Source organism: Alnus glutinosa, chromosome 12 (assembly GCF_958979055.1).
Source record: "Alnus glutinosa chromosome 12, dhAlnGlut1.1, whole genome shotgun sequence".
Lineage (NCBI taxonomy): Eukaryota > Viridiplantae > Streptophyta > Magnoliopsida > Fagales > Betulaceae > Alnus > Alnus glutinosa.
In genome coordinates, this window is record NC_084897.1 from 11,365,288 (window position 1) to 11,382,127 (window position 16,840).

General features: G+C 39.2%; 1 long non-coding RNA gene across 1 annotated transcript; it reads left to right on the top strand.

Moving 5' to 3' along the window:
* Positions 1–9,060: 9,060 nt before the first annotated feature.
* Positions 9,061–12,937, top strand: LOC133852006 (uncharacterized). Its single transcript, XR_009895874.1, has 3 exons — positions 9,061–9,309; positions 11,228–11,299; positions 12,664–12,937. It is a non-coding gene; the product is annotated as an uncharacterized LOC133852006 (long non-coding RNA).
* Positions 12,938–16,840: the final 3,903 nt, after the last annotated feature.

Below are 16,840 nucleotides of genomic sequence, written 5' to 3' on the forward strand. Positions count from 1 at the left end.
CCAACGTGTTTTAACTGTCATCCCCAAAAATATCTGCAGATGTTTCTCAAGACAACAAGAGAAAAATATGGGGACAAAATAAAGGGTTCCTCAAACAGAATGCAAGGCATGAATAAGATATGACAAGATAGACAATGCAATGCAAACATACCTGACATGCACTAGGATTTAGGAACCAAAATCCTAGGCATGGGAGACCTCACCTACTAGGTGAGTCCATTCCCCCTTAAGGGGTGAATTGTCTCATCCTTTCTTACCCATACCTTCTTTACCTGTGAGGCAGGGGTGTGAGCCATGTCCCAATTGATCAGTCTGACTAGGACATTCTTCATCATGTTGACAAACCCTTCATTGGTCTGATTCTTCTTGGGCTTGTGAGGCTTCACTTTGAAGCATTCAGCTTTGATGTGGCCATACTTACCACAGTGATAGCATGAGGGAGAATCCCTTTGAGGATAATGCCATTGTTGCCGAAAAACATGATGAGGCTTAGAAGGTTTAGAGCTAGACTTACCTGTCTTTTGCTCTGTTTTCCTGATCCGAGGCTGCTGATGTCGGATCTGAGGACAGTGTGGCCTGATGTGTCCAAAGACACCACAATGACAGCAGGTAGACTGACTTTGTTTGCTAAAATGCTTCTTGAAGGGCTCTGCAAATTTAAGATTAGCATTTTCACAAACAGTAAAGTCCTTACCTCTTTTAGATATATGCCTCCTATGGGGTGGGACATATTTATCTGAAGAGGTTTTCTCAATAACGCCCTGTTTGGAATCCTCCTGCTTCTTCCAAGGTCTGTGGGATTCTAACAGATAACACTTTGGTCTGATATGACCAACCTTCCCACAATGATGACACATAGGAACAAACTTACCTTGTGTTCCCGAATCCTTGGAGTTAGGCTTCACACAATTATTCAAGCAAGAACTTTCTAAACAAGCTGCATCTACTATCACAAGCTTAATATCAACAAGATCTAATTCAAAGTCAAAAATATGTGAAGTAGAAGCACTCAAATCATCAATAATTAATCTAGGCTTGTTCGAAATATCTGAATGAATACACAACATGCTTTTCAAATTATTAACTGAGAATTTTTTACCAAGAGATTTTCAGATTCTTTTAATTTATTCTCAAGTGTATCAATAATGTTAAATAGCATGGTATTTTCAGATCTCAAAGAGTCAATCAAAGCAAGTGATTCAGACAATTGCATAATTAATGACTCTTTTTCTTGCTTCACCTTTTTAAGCTCTTTATGTGAAATTTTAGAATGTTGAGCATTCTTCAATTTATTAAAAACCTTAAAGAGCTTAATATTAGAATCCTCATTAGATAACTGAGAAGAATTCATGATAAAATGTGTAATCAAAAAATAGAAGTCACAAAGAGATGAGGATCACACTCAGGATATAAATCCTAAACAGAGTGTACCCGCTCTGATACCAATTGAAAATTGAAATGACTTCTAATTTAAACAACAAGTATGTGCATAAGTGTCAACAAAAATTAAAACACAACGGAAAGTAAATGACACACAGATTTTTGTTGACGAAGTGGAAACTCAGTTAAGAGAAAAACCACTCCGGGGCAGCCAAACCCAGGAATTTCACTATTTAGAGGACATAGCTAGATACAAGACAGTAACACTCACATGTACCGATGCAGTGGTCGTACCTTGATCTCTGACATGTAACCCAACACGAACGCTTCCCAACCAGGTTCACCTACCTGAAGAGGTCTTCAATGGAACTCCTTACCTTAGAGCTGACCTCTAAGATAGACTTCGGTTTATAGCACAGCACACTTGTAAAACGGCTTCAGAGGGATTGATGACTTCTCTGAGTAATGGAATTCACACCGAATTCTTGCAGTTCTCAGTGCCCAGGGGCCTCTATTTATAGGCTAAGGGCTCAAATGAGCGTCAAGCAAAATATACCTGGGCACCGTCCAGACAATGGACATGGACCGTCCGGACGGACAACCGTGCGACAAGATTTTCCGAAAATTTTGTGGGGAAATCTTTCCTATTTAAGGACACCGTCTGAATGGGTGGCACATCGTCCGGACGGTCGCACGTCCGCTGCAAGTAATTTCCTTATAAGGCACTCCAGCGTCCGGACCATGGGGGATGAGCGTCCGGACGGCTATTATTCAACATGCAATTTCCATATCGGTAATGCACGCGTCCGGATCATGATAGGCAGTCGTTCGGACGGTTGAAGTCGAATCGGCAATTTCCTTCTTTGATGCACGCGCATCCGGACCACAGCTCTCATACGTCAGGACGGTCATATTTGAATTTAGATTCTTGCCTTACGGAGACGCGCATCCGGACGGGATACCGCATCGTCCGGACGGTTGATTGATCTTTCCTTTCTTGGAACTTGGAAAGAAATTAGAAATTGATTGAGTACTGGGAGGCTTCCGGACGTGCTGCTGAAACGTCTGGGCGGATTCAAGCTGGCACAGAAACTTCTCGATACAGTATGGGGTCCGGACGGAATGAACACTTCGTCCGGACGGATGATGCTGGTCTGTCTAGCGTCCGGACGGATGGAACAGTGGACAGATGGGCGTTCGGACAAGATGGCTCGATCGTCCGGACGGCTGACAGGGAACTTGAAATTCTTCTGACTTGCAGGCAGAAACGACTGACATCACTCTGAAAGTGGAATCCCTGTTTACAGCATCTTTACACTTAAGTGATTTTGTCCAAACACAGAATGAGGCCAAAATACTAACAAAAAGGAACTTCGAAGACTGGTAACATAGGAACTCCGATCATAGCACCGATAAGCTGTGGATCAATTTGAATCGGTTGTCCTCTGACCATGGTCTATATAATGAGTCCTCTTTCATCCTCCTGGATGATGATCATGTTGCCATAGAACTCCCATACCAGTCTAGGAAAGGCCGGGCAGGCACAGTCGTACAGGTACTCCTAGTGGTTCTCCAGTAGCATCTGAGCAATGGGGAGCAAAACGGGATCCCTCAGATCTGCGTTGAGAAGATTCCACTCCAATAGGACCTGCCAAGATTGCATGCGGTGCAACCTGTCAGCAACTGACTCTTCAATTCTTTGCTTGACTCAGGGAGGAGAGTCATCTGAAGACATAATTCCTGGGCTAAAAAAAATCACAGAAACAAATCCATGAAAGCATTAATTCCTATTAGTCCAAAAAAAAATTTGGGCATTATAACGGCTGTAAAATGGACTATCCTAGAAATTACAATAACAAGAAACACAACCCAAACAATATCAAGAACCAAATATGCAAAATCTCAACCCAAATAATAAAGAATTTTGAGCAATAATACATATTAAACCCAAAATAATAGAAACCCAAAAACAAACTATTTTAAGCATAAAAACTTAAAATAAATTAGTAAGAGAGTATAAAAACATACCTAGGGTGGAGATAAATTGCAAAGATGACACGTGCACTTGAGAAATACGCCTACAAAGCACATAAAAAATGCACAAGGCAACAAAAAGAACCAAAAAGGCTGAATGAGAAGGCTGCGGCGCGGGGCGAATGCGATATAACCCTACAGGGTTCACCGTCCAAACGGAACTTAAGTGACGTCCGAACGTAGGAGATGACAAAAACACGCCCGTCTGGACAAGGAGGAGGGACGTCTGGACGAATCAACCTTACTGTCCAAACAGCCAGAACCACCGTTCAGACGCTTCACACAAAAAAAAATCTGAAAAAGAGATGAAAAATAGCAAAAAAATATTTTCCAAATAATTTCCAGAGCACGCATGTATATAAAACTGATATCTCAGTTGAATTAGCATTTCAAAAATATCCCAAGATATAATTTAGAGTTAATATTCAATAAGCACAAAAATTTCCCTGCAGAAAAACATTTTACAATAGAAAACTTAACTTAAGCAATGAGTGTTTGTGTGAAGGCATTCTCAAAAAGGTATGAATTTCACTGATATGACCTAAATCACCCGGATTTTCTAGAGAAGAGAGAAAATCAATGTTAGATCAGTCAAAAGTCAAATCTTATTTTACTAGGGCCTAGCCACCCTCATCTGATACACTCCCTCTAAGTTGCAGCACATTTTCTTTTACAAAGTCCTTTAGTGACCGTCTATTTCCACAATGATTTGGTCACTAACTATTTCTATAGGGACAATATCAAGAACATATTTATAGCAAGCAGTGGATCTTTTTATTTATCCATATTTATTCAGTTTTGAATGCTTTTTATCACTTGGTGCTGCAACCTAGAAAGAATGCCAGAATTTATGGGTTCTAGGTTCAACTAGCGAGTTGGTCAATTTGACCATCTAAGCAAAAAAAAAATCACTCTCATTTAAAAATTCCAGAAGCTAAAAGTCAGAAGAGAGAAAAAAATACCTTAGGGGAGCCTTGGATAGTGCACATTTTTCATCGTAAGAGAAAAACAATTATCTAGAATGGATGCCACCGGGAAACTTTGTAGATATCAAGAAAAAAAAACTCTCAGTTATATAAAGGCAAAAGAATAAATGCATCAAAAACTGAGACATCAGTTAAACATACATAAGATATCTAGAAGCTATGTAATGGAACAACAAAACTCTGCATCCTTTACCCCTCTTTTTTTTATTTAAAAACAAAAAGATGCTTCATAATAAAAAAGATAGTATCGACCATGTTAGTTTGTAATTGGCTTCATTCTGTTGGACAAAATCACTTCTTTGTAATGATGCTTTTAAACAGGGTTCCGCTGTTCATAGTGCTTCCAGAAGATTCTGTACAATCTACAAGTTAGAAAAATCGGATCCCCTGCAGTCGTCTGGACGACGTGATATACCGTTCGGACGCCCAACTGTTCAAAGTATCATCCGTCCGGACGATGAGAACTTTCGATCCGGACCTTCCTCTGTGTCGAGAAGCTTCGAACTACTCCAGTTTGCATCCATCTAGACGTTTCAACAGCACGTCCGGATGACACTCAGTGTTCGACCAGCTATGGGATTTCGTTCCAAAACACAGATATGGGAATGTTAGTTTTTTGGCCTCATTCTGTGTTTGGACAAAATCACTTATGTGTAAAGATGCTGTAAACATGGATTCCGCGTGTCAGAGCATTTTTAGAAGACTCTACACTGCGAAAAAGATAAAAGATTTCAGATTCCTTGTCAGCCATCCGGACGACGTGTTATCCAGTTCGGACGCCCATCTGTCCACTGCTCCATTCGTCTGGACGACGTGTCATACCGTCCGGACGCTAGACAGACCAGCATCATTCGTCTGGATGATGTACCATACTGTCCGAACGACGTGCCATACCATCCGGACCCTATACTGTATCGAGAAGCTTCTGTACCAGCTTGCATACATTCGGACGTCTCAGCAACTCGTCCAGACGACCTTCAGTGATCGACCAGCTCCAGATTCTTTCCAAGTTTAGAATAAGGGAAGATCGATACATCCGTCCGGACGATGTTGGTATCCCGTCCGGACGCGCGTCTCCATAAGGCAAGAATCACAATTCAAATATCATGGTCCGGACATCAGTCAGCCTTGGTCCAGACGCGCGTGCAACTAATATGGAAATCGCCGATTCAACTTCAACCGTCTGGACGCCTGCCCTTCATGGTCCGGACACACGCATAACTGATATGGAAATTGTGTGTTGAAGTTCAGCCGTCCTGACGTTCATCCCCCTTAGTCCAGTCGCGCGAAGCCTTATATGGAAATTACTTGCAGCGGACGTGCGACCGTCCGAACGTCAGTGTCTCACCGTCTGGAAGCAGCTCTTAAACAGGAAAGATTTTCAGCGAAATTTTTGGAAAATCCTGTCGCACAGTTGTCCGTCCTGACGGCTCAGGTTCACCGTCCGGAAGGCGTCCGTACATATTACAGCAGTCACCCATTCTGCACCTCTGCCTATAAATAGAGGCCCCTGTGCATTGAGAACTGTAAGAATTCGGTATTGAATTCCACAAGAGCTCAGGGAAGTTCAAGATCCCTCTGAAGCCGTTACAAGTGTGTTGCGCTACATCTGAAGTCTATCTTAGGGGTTGGCTATAAGGTAAAGGATTCCATTGAAGACCCCTTCAGGTAGGAGACTTGGTTGGGAGGCGTTCGTGTTGGGTTACAAGATAGAGAGCAAGGTACGACCACAACATTGGGTATATGTGAGTGTTACTATCTTTGTATCTAGTCTTGTCTTCTGAATAGTGGATATCCTAGGTTTGGCTGCCCCGGAGTGGTTTTTCTCTTAATTGAGTTTCCACTTTGTCTACAAAATATTTGTCTCCTTTAATTCCACATTTAATATTTTGTTGCACACTGTTCACACACTTGTTAAAATTAGAAGTCAATTTCGATTTTCAATTGGTATCAGAGCAGGTACACTCTGTTTAGGATTTATTTCCGGGGTGTGATCCTCATCTCTTGTGACTTCTATTTTTTTTATTACACCTTTTATCATGGACTTCTCTTAGTTATCTGAAGAAAATCATGATATTGAGGTCACTAAAGTTTTTGCTAAAATAGATAAAATTGTTTCTCCAAAAGAGCTCAAAAAGGTGAAGCAAGAAAAAAAGTCTTTGATTGTTCAATTATTTGAATCACATGCTTTGATTGACTCTTTGAGATTTGAAAATACTATGCTATTTAACATTATTGATAGACTTGAGAATAAATTAAAAGAATCTGAGGATCTCTTGAAAATATTCTCAAGTGATAATTTGAAAAGCATGCTTTGTATTCATTCAAATATTTCTAACAAGCCTGCTTCAATTGTTGCTGATATGAGTACTTCTACTTCACATGCTTCTGATTCTGAAATAGATTCTATTGATATTAAACCTGTGATAGTAGATACAGGTTGTTTAGAAAATTCTTGCTTAACTAATCATGTGATGCCAAAATCCAAAGATACAGGTACACAAGCTCATGGTAAGTTTGTCCCTACTTGTCACAATTGTGGGAAGATTGGTCATATTAGGCCAAATTGTTATTTGTTGAAATCCCACAGGCCTTGGATTAAGCAGGATGCTCTGAGGAAAAGTGAAGTTGAAGATTCTTCCTCAGCAAAATATGTCCCTCCGCATAGGAGACATATAAAAGGTAAAGGCAATGTTATTTGTAAGAATGCTAACCATAATTTTGTAGAGAATGTCAAAAAGCATTCAAACAAAAGAAACTTGCCCACCCGTCATCACTGCGGCATCACCGATCACATCCAATCCAAATGTCCACAGCTCCAGAAGTTGAAGGTTCAGAGGAAGTTGCCAACAAGAGCTACATCAGGCACTCTACCTCCTACGGCACTTCAGGCTTCACGACATCAGCAGCAGTTTGTTCCTGCCTATCAAAGTGGCAAATCAAAGAAGAACAAACCAAAGTGCTATAAGAGGAAGCCGCAGAAGCCCACTAGCAACCATGGCTATGAAGGGTTGCTGAGCCTGATGCAAGATATGCTAAGGAGTATGGCCAATACATGACCCGCAAACCATCTCCACGGGTTAAGCAGGTATGGGTTAAGAAGGATGAGACCATTCACCCCATGAGGGGGAATGAACGCACCTAGCAGGAGAAGGTGTTCATGCCTAGGATTCGGTTCCTAATCCTAAGGCATCAGGTTTGATTGCTTGCACTTTTACTTATTATATTTGTATGCTTACTATGCAATCTAGGAACCAGTTTGTTGTGCCCCCTATTCTTTTGAGAGAGCATTGCAGGTACTTGTTGGGGAAGACAGAAAAAGCAGGTCGAGCGACAGTTTTTCTGTATTGGCATCATCAGGTTTGATCTTGCCTTGCATATGATGTCTTTTCCATATAACATTTTTTTTTTAATTTAAAAAAAAATGGGGAGAATTTGCAGGATATTTTTTCTCTTAGCATATCAGATAATTGCGTGTATTTTCTCCTGATATCTCAATTCCTTGGGTATTAATTTACTTTGCTTAGATATAATTGAGAGTTTCTGACTATAATTTGCCAAGTGTTTTCATGTTTATGCAAAAATTTGGGCTTCTTTTCTCATGCCATGAAAAATGTGCACTATTCACAACTTCCCTATAAGGTACATCTTTCCTTCTCTGACATTTTGTTTCTAGAAATTCTAGATAAGAGAAGAAGTTTTTTTTAAAAGATGACCAAATTGACCACATGCTAGTTGAACCTAGCACCTACAAACTCTGGCATTCCCTTTAGTTTGCAACACCGTAAGAAACAAGCAGTTAATCATATGATGTCTGTGTTTTTGAGTATATATTCACTGTTTATGTGCTACATTTGCTATATGCCTTGCCCTCTACGTGCAAGTAAAACATTTATATTGTCCTTCATAGTACAAGTAAATCATTTAGGTGCTACATCTTAGGGGGAGTGTATCAGATGAGGGTGGCTAGGCCCTAGTAAGTTATAAGGTTTGACTTTTGGCTTATCTTCCAGTTATTTTCTCTCTTGTCTAGAAAATCTGGTTACTCTCTGTCATGTCTCCGAAAGTCTTACCTTGATGGTTTCTGTCTTCACACACACACGCATTGCATGAGTTGAGCTGTCTATTTGAATTTTCTATGTCCAGGAAAATGTTTGTGCTGATTGTGTAAAGACCAAGAAAATTTATAAGAATTTAGCATTTAATAAATTGTATTTATTAAATTGATGGGACAATAATTATATTCTAGGTAATGATATTTATGTTATGAAAATAAAATACAATGGGTTAAGATGGATAATTATTATAGTAGGTCCTAATTGAATAAATAATTAATCGCATTTGTTAAAGTGTAGTTTAAATAAATGTGGGATTAAATATTAATTAATAAATGATAGAAATAAAATATGATGGGGTCCTATCTTAATTTATTATAGTTGGGGGGTTTTAATAAAAGGAATCTTAGCTTGCCACATGTTTCCACCGGGTTGGTTAGAAGAAGATTACATTATCATCTCTCACTCAACCACAAAATGACACATGGCCCCTTATCTTATCTTCCTTCCCCTTTTCTCTTTCTTTTCCCCTCTCTTTTTGGACCACCCGAATACTTCTCCCTCTCTCTTCCTCTTTCTTTTCTTTTTATTCTTTTTCCCCTTTTCTCCATTTTCTCTCCCTCACCGCACACTTCTCTTTTTCTTCTTTCTTTTGTTTCTTTTTCTTTCTTTTCCCTCTTTCTCCTCTCTATTCACACACGCCACCCAGCCCACTTCCCTTCTTCTTTTCTCTTCTTCCCTTCCCTTTCCCCCTTCATCTCTCGCACACCAATACAGAACCTCCCGTGTGAGAGATTTCCGTGATGGTGTGTGTGTAGTGCGGCCATGGGGGAAAACCAACGAAAATCAACAAGGTAAAATTCTCTTCCTCTAGCTTTTTAGTTTGATTTCGGAATGGGTTTCTTATAGGCTCTTTTGTGGGTTTGGCCGGTTGTGTGTGTGTGTGTGTTATTGTGGATTTGACCGAATGGGTCCTTCTTTGGGGTTTGATTTATAAATTGAAATCCTAGGGTTTTCTTTTGGGTAATTTATGTAGTTATAATTTTAGGGTTAATGCTTATCAAAATGATGTTGGATTTGGGTACATGGCTAGAAAGAAGAAATATAGGGTTTCAATGGGTGTGATGGCCGAATGGTACAAGTCTCATGGGATTTCGGTTTTTGGTAGATTTGATTAATGTTTTGTGGTTTTTATCTATGATTTATACTATGTTATGAATTGATTTTGGGTAGGATTCATGGTGCGAAAATGAAATTGTTAATGATCACTTGGTGATGGCCGAATGATGTTGTTATGGGTTTTGATTCTTGATTCTTGATAACCTATGAAGGATGCTTTGTGGTAAGTGCTTGATGTCAGAATGAAAAGTGATTATGAAGGGTAGTTTGGGAAAATCCAGATCTGGTCGGTAGTTGTAAACTGGGGATAATTGTATTAATTGATGGTTATTGCTCTATTATGTTGATGAAAGAATGTTTGATTGAATTGGGTTTAGTTTTGGAAGAAATTTGGTAGAGGATTGTGGCTTATGATTATTGGAATTTTAGTGAGTTGATGTGAAGGAAAACCTTGCTATATTTGGTGTTGTGCTTTAATGGATTCAAATATGGATTTTTGGATTAGTAATTTAATAATGTTAGTTTATGATTAATTGTTGAGGATTAAAGTTGATGCTTGTGATGGATTTAGTTTTATGTGGCGTCTAAGGTCTGTGGTTGATCCTTGGTAGTTCTTAATGACTATGGACGATTGTATGTAAAAGAGGGGTTTTGACTTATTTTAATGAATGACCATTGATATTGAAGATTTGGTTGTTGAAGAATCTTGGCTTATTGTTAGAATAGAGATTGTAATGACTAAAGTTTATATTTTATGAAATTTGAGGGGCTGGTTTGATAACTTAAATGGTTAGGGATAATGGTTATTTTAGAACCTAATTTGATGGGTAGCTATGGTAAACGACTAGATTCTTTGCGACGGATCATGTGGGATATTTATTTAAGTTTTGATTCTTTGGCTTAGCTTAATTATGTAGAATTAATGATGTTAGACTTAGGTGTTACTGGGAGCCTTGGGATAAGTTAAGCTACCATGAGTATGACCTAGAGTCTAGGTGTAATGTTGAGCTTTAGGGTCAAAGTATAAGCTTTTGCAAACGAATATAAAATCAATACATGATTGTAAACTAATCTAAAGAGTTATTGAATTAGGGTGTTAAATAAGGTTAATGTCCATAACCTAAACTACTAAGGTGGTTAGTAATTAATAAGGATTAAGTGTTAAAAATGAAGGTTAAGATGAGATTGTTTTAAGGTGGTAAATTATCTATATAATCCTAAGACAACAAATAGAAATTTGTAAGGATGTTGAAGTACATAAATATACTTTGAATCCAATATGTGGTAATTTAATAACTATTCTACCTATCCATGTACGCAAAGTACTTAAGTGTGCTATTGGTTAGGTTTAAAAGTGGTATATATATATATATATATATATTGTTAACTCACTAAATTAGTAACAAGTCACTAATAAATTAACAATGATAATGTGACTTAATAATAGTAAGAAGATAAATAAAATAGTAAATGTGTCTTAAAGATAAATAGATGAATAAAATATGAACTAAGGCTTGAACGCCAACCTAATAATAGCTTAAGATACCTAACTAGCCTTAGAAGCGGGTAATGCAACGTGTGAGCACACGGGTAGTCCATGTGTCATAGAGTATAGAGTTCCATAGCGTTGTCTAACGTTATGAGTATTTGCAGGGTCGTGTCATAATTGGAGACTTCAATGGGTTCTTCAATGTAGAGTTGGAGTCGTGAGTCCAATGCAGCCAGGTGATATTTTACTCACTGAGAAACTATTATTTTTATGTTTATTAGAATAGCTAAATATGTGTTTTATAAATCCGAACCAACTGTATGTTGAATATATATGTTTTGGTTGATTTGAGTAGTTTCAACTATGTTCAAATAATATCATTGATGTTATGAAATGATGTATGGATGAAATGTGTAGAATTACTTTTAAAGTATTTGAATGTGAGCTGTGGTTGGGATTTAAATTATGCAAAGTAGAATGATAAAGTTTCATGTTAATCGGTTTATTGTATTTGAAGAAAGCATGATTTGTAAAGAATAGGGAATAGAGTTTGAATTGTAAAGCATAAAGCATGAGCATAAAAGGAATGAAAGGACAAAGTACAAAGAATGAAAGGAATGAAAGGACAAAGCACAAGCAATGAAAGGATTGACATAAGGAATGGAAGGACAATCATGAGCATGCATATCATTGTTAAATTGTATAATGTTTTCATGATATAGAATATTGTAGTTTTTGTACTAGACGTATTAGTATGCCTAAGAGTTCTAATGGCAAAAGAGCTTATGTATACTGCTATCGTCTAGTTGCATAATTTTATAACATTGAGCTTGGACGAACAAGAATATTGTCATGGCTCGGTATGAGTAATACAGCGTCCTAGGAGTAGGTAGATGAATTGTCGTGGCACGTCAGTAAGAAGTGCTTGGATACCCGCGTTTTACTCTAGTAACCGCATGGACAACTACGTGCTCGACATGAAGTTGTAATGCCCTAGGATTCCGTATTAACCATGTTCGGAAAATGATAGTAAGCTTGTACTAAAGAGTGAGATGGCATATTTTAAGCTTAGTGTGCTTGGTTTTGATGCTATTGGTTGCGATATCGGTGTGGCTTGGGAGTAGGTAGATGGATTGTCGTGGCACATCAGTAAGAAGTGCTCGGATATCAGAGTCTTACTCTAGTAACCGCATGGACAACTATGTGCTCGGCATGAAGTTGTAATGCCCTGAGGCACAGTGTTATCACAGCTAATAACGTTAGGCCTATGTGCATTTGAGCTACCAACATAAAAGTGTTACTGTAGGTGGGTTTATACGTGGTTGCTTCCAAGCCGATGGAACTTCTACGTATGGGTCCAACTACATAGTATGTTTAAATGTTTTCTGATAGTCGGTGTAGGCTATATCAGCTATGGGGGTTTTCAAATAAAATTTTATAAATTGGTAGCTGTTATAGTGTACGCGAGACTAAAAAGAAAAGTTGGTTCATTTGGAAAACTCAGTTAGTTTAATATCACTGAGGTCTCGGTATTATGTACTGAGGCGGTGAACTCATCATTTCACCTAGATGGATGTGGCAAACCCCCACAACCGTATAGATGATGTCTCTTGGCTGCAGGTACTCAGGTCGTAGTTGATGAGGTCGTAGACGTGCATTTGGGATATTATGACCGGAGCTCGCCACGATGGTCATAATTGCGGGACCATGGGCGTCCTCAGTTTTATAAGTTTTGTTATGGCTTGTGATGCATGTGTCACTCGTTTTTGTATAAAGCCATTTCTGTTGTGTATATATATTGAGGAAAGACTTAAACACATAGATGTTAAATGACTCTTCTTGTTATTAATTTATGATAGATGTTTAAGATGTGATTTCCGCTATTAAATTTATATGTTCCGCTGCATAGTTAGATAGTTGTCATACTCTGATTTACCAGGTACATATTATGGGATATGTATCGCATGTTGGCTTTGCGACAAATCGTCGTGCCACTGTGAAGATCCATTTGTATTTTAAGAGATTAATGTTTATGAAATGTTTTGTATAAAAAAAAAAAAAAAAAAAAAATGGGTCATCACATATTGAACTCTCAACTCTCTTTTATATCTTTGCTTAGTTTTGAGATGCTCTCTGATTGTGTTATTAGTGGATTATACATGCGTGTTCTGAAACTGACTTGAGAAAAATTAAAATTCTGAAAATTTTTCTTCAGTCTTCTATTTTTCAGTGTGAAGTGTCTGGACGAACCTATTCTTACGTTCGGACAAGCGCAGTCTTGCCATATGCTGACCTTGCAGTTGCCATCCGGATGGTTAAGTGACACATTCCGACAGGATCTCTACTGGTTTAAGACTTGCGTCCCTTTCTCTGCCATACACACATCTTTGCATTTTTATTGATTTATCATGGCATCTTGTGTGTTTTTCTCGTGGATTTCTCCCGAGATTTTGGCACTTTTTGTACATCTCTTTTCATCCCATGATCTTCATTGTGTCTTCTGTTATTCTTTTAAGTCTTTGTGGTTTTAGAATATTGGAATATTTGTTGGGATATTTTCTTGAGATAGTGTGCATGAAAATCCTTTTTTGTCTGTGTGTTGGGTTGATCATGATATATTTATGCCTTATGAGTAGCTGCATTGCTTATATTTCTCTTTGGCATCCATTTGACAGCCGTGTTAAATACCACATTATTTTTAGAACTAACAGGATCTAATGGTATTTCTGGAGATATTTCTAGTTGGTTTTGATTCAGGAATATGATATCCAGCGGCTCCCAGCACAATGTTTGACAGATGGATCCTTTGGAAAATTGACTGTTGTTGAAGTTGGATGTTCAAATTCCAAAGGTCTCAGGATTAAGATGAGCTTTTTCTCCAGCTCATGCAAAGCCTTCCGTAGCATTCCCTCATATCTGTATCAGTTAGAGGTTCACTGGTAAATCTCCTCTTTTATCTAGCAGACCAGTTGCTTAGAGGATGTCAATCTGCGGATAATCAGTTTCAGGCTTTGCAAAATCAAGAGATTGAGGGTTTTTTAGTCCATGGTTCCCGGCTTCCGGAGCTAGAAGCCGAAGTAGTACAAATCCAGCTTTTACTGATATCTCTCTATTACTTGATTTCAGTGGATTAGCAAGATTTGGTACTTGGAGGATTTTTGTTCCTCTCTTTTTGGGCCACTTGCAGACTTTTCTCTATTTTCCTATTGTTTTGGATTTTAGAAAGTTTTTTGTCTGTGGATAGTATTACTCTGTTTACTCGAGTCCTTCTGAGACCGTTAGGGGGAGTAATTTCTATTACAGTTGGTTTTTATTACTCAATTTTACCCCTTTGTCCCTTTGTGACAAAAAGGGGGAGTAATTTTTATTTTTGGACCGGGAATGTATTTCCAAACCGGTCAAGTTATTTTTGTCCCAGAATGGCCAAAGGGGGAGTTTGTTAGTTTTTTGGCCTCATTCTGTGTTTGGACAAAATCACTTATGTGTAAAGATGATGTAAATAGGGATTCCTCGTGTCAGAGCATTTTCAGAAGACTCTGCACTGCGAAAAAGATAGAAGATTTCAGATTCCCTGTCAGCCGTCCGGACGACGTGTTATCCCATCCGGACACCCATTTGTCCAAACGACGTGTCATACAGTCCAGACGCCAGACAGACCAGCATCATCCGTCCGGACGACATGCCATATTGTCCGGACGCCAGACAGACCAGCATCATCCGTCCAGACGACGTACCATACCGTCCGGACCCTATACTGTATCGAGAAGCTTCTGTACCAGCTTGCGTATGTCCGGACAACTCAGCAGCCCGTCCGGACGACCTTCAGTGATCGACCAGCTTCAAATTCTTTCCAAGTTTAGAATAAGTGAAGATCGATACATCCGTCCGGACGATGTTGGTATCCCGTCCGGACGCGCGTCTCCATAAGGCAAGAATCTCAATTCAAATATCACAGTCCGGACGTCAGTCAGTCTTGGTCCGGACGCCCGTGCAACTAATATGGAAATTGCCGATTCGACTTCAACCGTCCGGACGCCTGCCCTTCATGGTCTGGACACGCACATAACTGATATGGAAATTGCGTGTTGAAGTTCAACTGTCCGGACGTTCATCCCCCTTGGTCCGGACGCGCGAAGCCTTATATGGAAATTACTTGCAGCGGACGTGCGACCGTCCGGATGTCAGTGTCTCACCGTCCGAACGCGGCTCTTAAACAGGAAAGATTTTCAGAGAAATTTTCAGAAAATCCTGTCGCACAGTTGTCTGTCCGGACGGCTCAGGTTCACCGTCTAGACGGCATCCGTACATATTACAGCAGTTGCCCATTCTGTACCTCTGCCTATAAATTAGGCCCCTGGGCATTGAGAACTGTAAGAATTCGGTATTGAATTCCACAAGAGCTCAGAGAAGTTCAAGATCCCTCTGAAGCCGTTATAAGTGTGCTGCGCTACATCTGAAGTCTATCTTAGGGGTTGGTTCTAAGGTAAAGGATTCCATTGAAGACCTCTTCAGGTAGGAGACCTGGTTGGGAGGCGTTCGTGTTGGGTTACACGTTAGAGAGCAAGGTACGACCACAGCATTGGGTATATGTGAGTGTTACTATCTTTGTATCTAGTCTTGTCTTCTGAATAGTGGATATCCTGGGTTTGGCTGCCCCAGATTGATTTTTCTCTTAATTGAGTTTCCACTTCGTCAACAAAATATTTGTCTCCTTTAATTCCGCATTTAATATTTTGTTGCACACTGTTCACACACACTTGTTAAAATTAGAAGTCAATTTCAATTTTCAGGGAAGATCGCTGTAACTGTCCGAACGATGTGGATTCCGGTCCAAACACGTTCATCCATAAGGCAAGTCGCGCAATCAAATTAACCGTCTGGACGATCATTCCCTTGGTCTGGACGTGCGAAGCCTCAATATGGAAATTGCGTGCAGCTTAAGTGCCATCGTCTGGACGACAGGGCAACACCGTCCGGACGCATCTCAAATCAGGAAAGAATTTCAGCGAAATTTTGGAAAACCGATCGCACAATTGTCTATCCGGACACCCTATGACTACCGTCCGGACGTCGCCTAGGTTTTATCAAGCCAGACACTCAGTTGAACCTGCAGCCTATAAATAGAGGTCCCTAGGCTTAGGAACAACAAGAATTCAGTATTGAATTCCTTAGTGCTTAGAGAGTTATATTGTGAGGTATTGTGCTGCGTTAGTCTCTCTGAAGCTATTGTTGTGTGTGTTGTTGCTGCGCTGATCTGAAGTCTATCTTAGGGGTTGGCTTTGAGGTAAAGGATTCCATTGAAGACCCCTTCAGATAGGAAACCTGGTTGGGAGGCTGATGAGAATGCAAAATGTCATATTTTTCTCCTTTAATGTTTAGTCTTTTATCCTTATTTGGTTCCTAAATATACTCATTGTTCTTTTATTTGATTTAGGATGCAATAGATGCGTTAAATGCAAAACAAAGATAATTGGGCGATTTTGGATAGTTTCGACATAATTTCGTAATCTGGGTATAACTTTCTCATCCAAGATCTGATTGAGATGATTCAAATGTTATGGAACACCAAGAAAAAGATCTACAACTTTCATGTTTTACGTTTTGAGAGATACTGATTGCATCAAGGTCGAAATTGGGCTTGAAGTTGACGTTCTAATACGTGGTCTATGTGCCGAAGTTTTCAGATCTTGTTCACGAAAGTCCATCAGAAAAAACCACCTTCCTAGTTATATTAAGACTTTATTTTATTTTTAATATTTTCCTTAATTAGTCATATT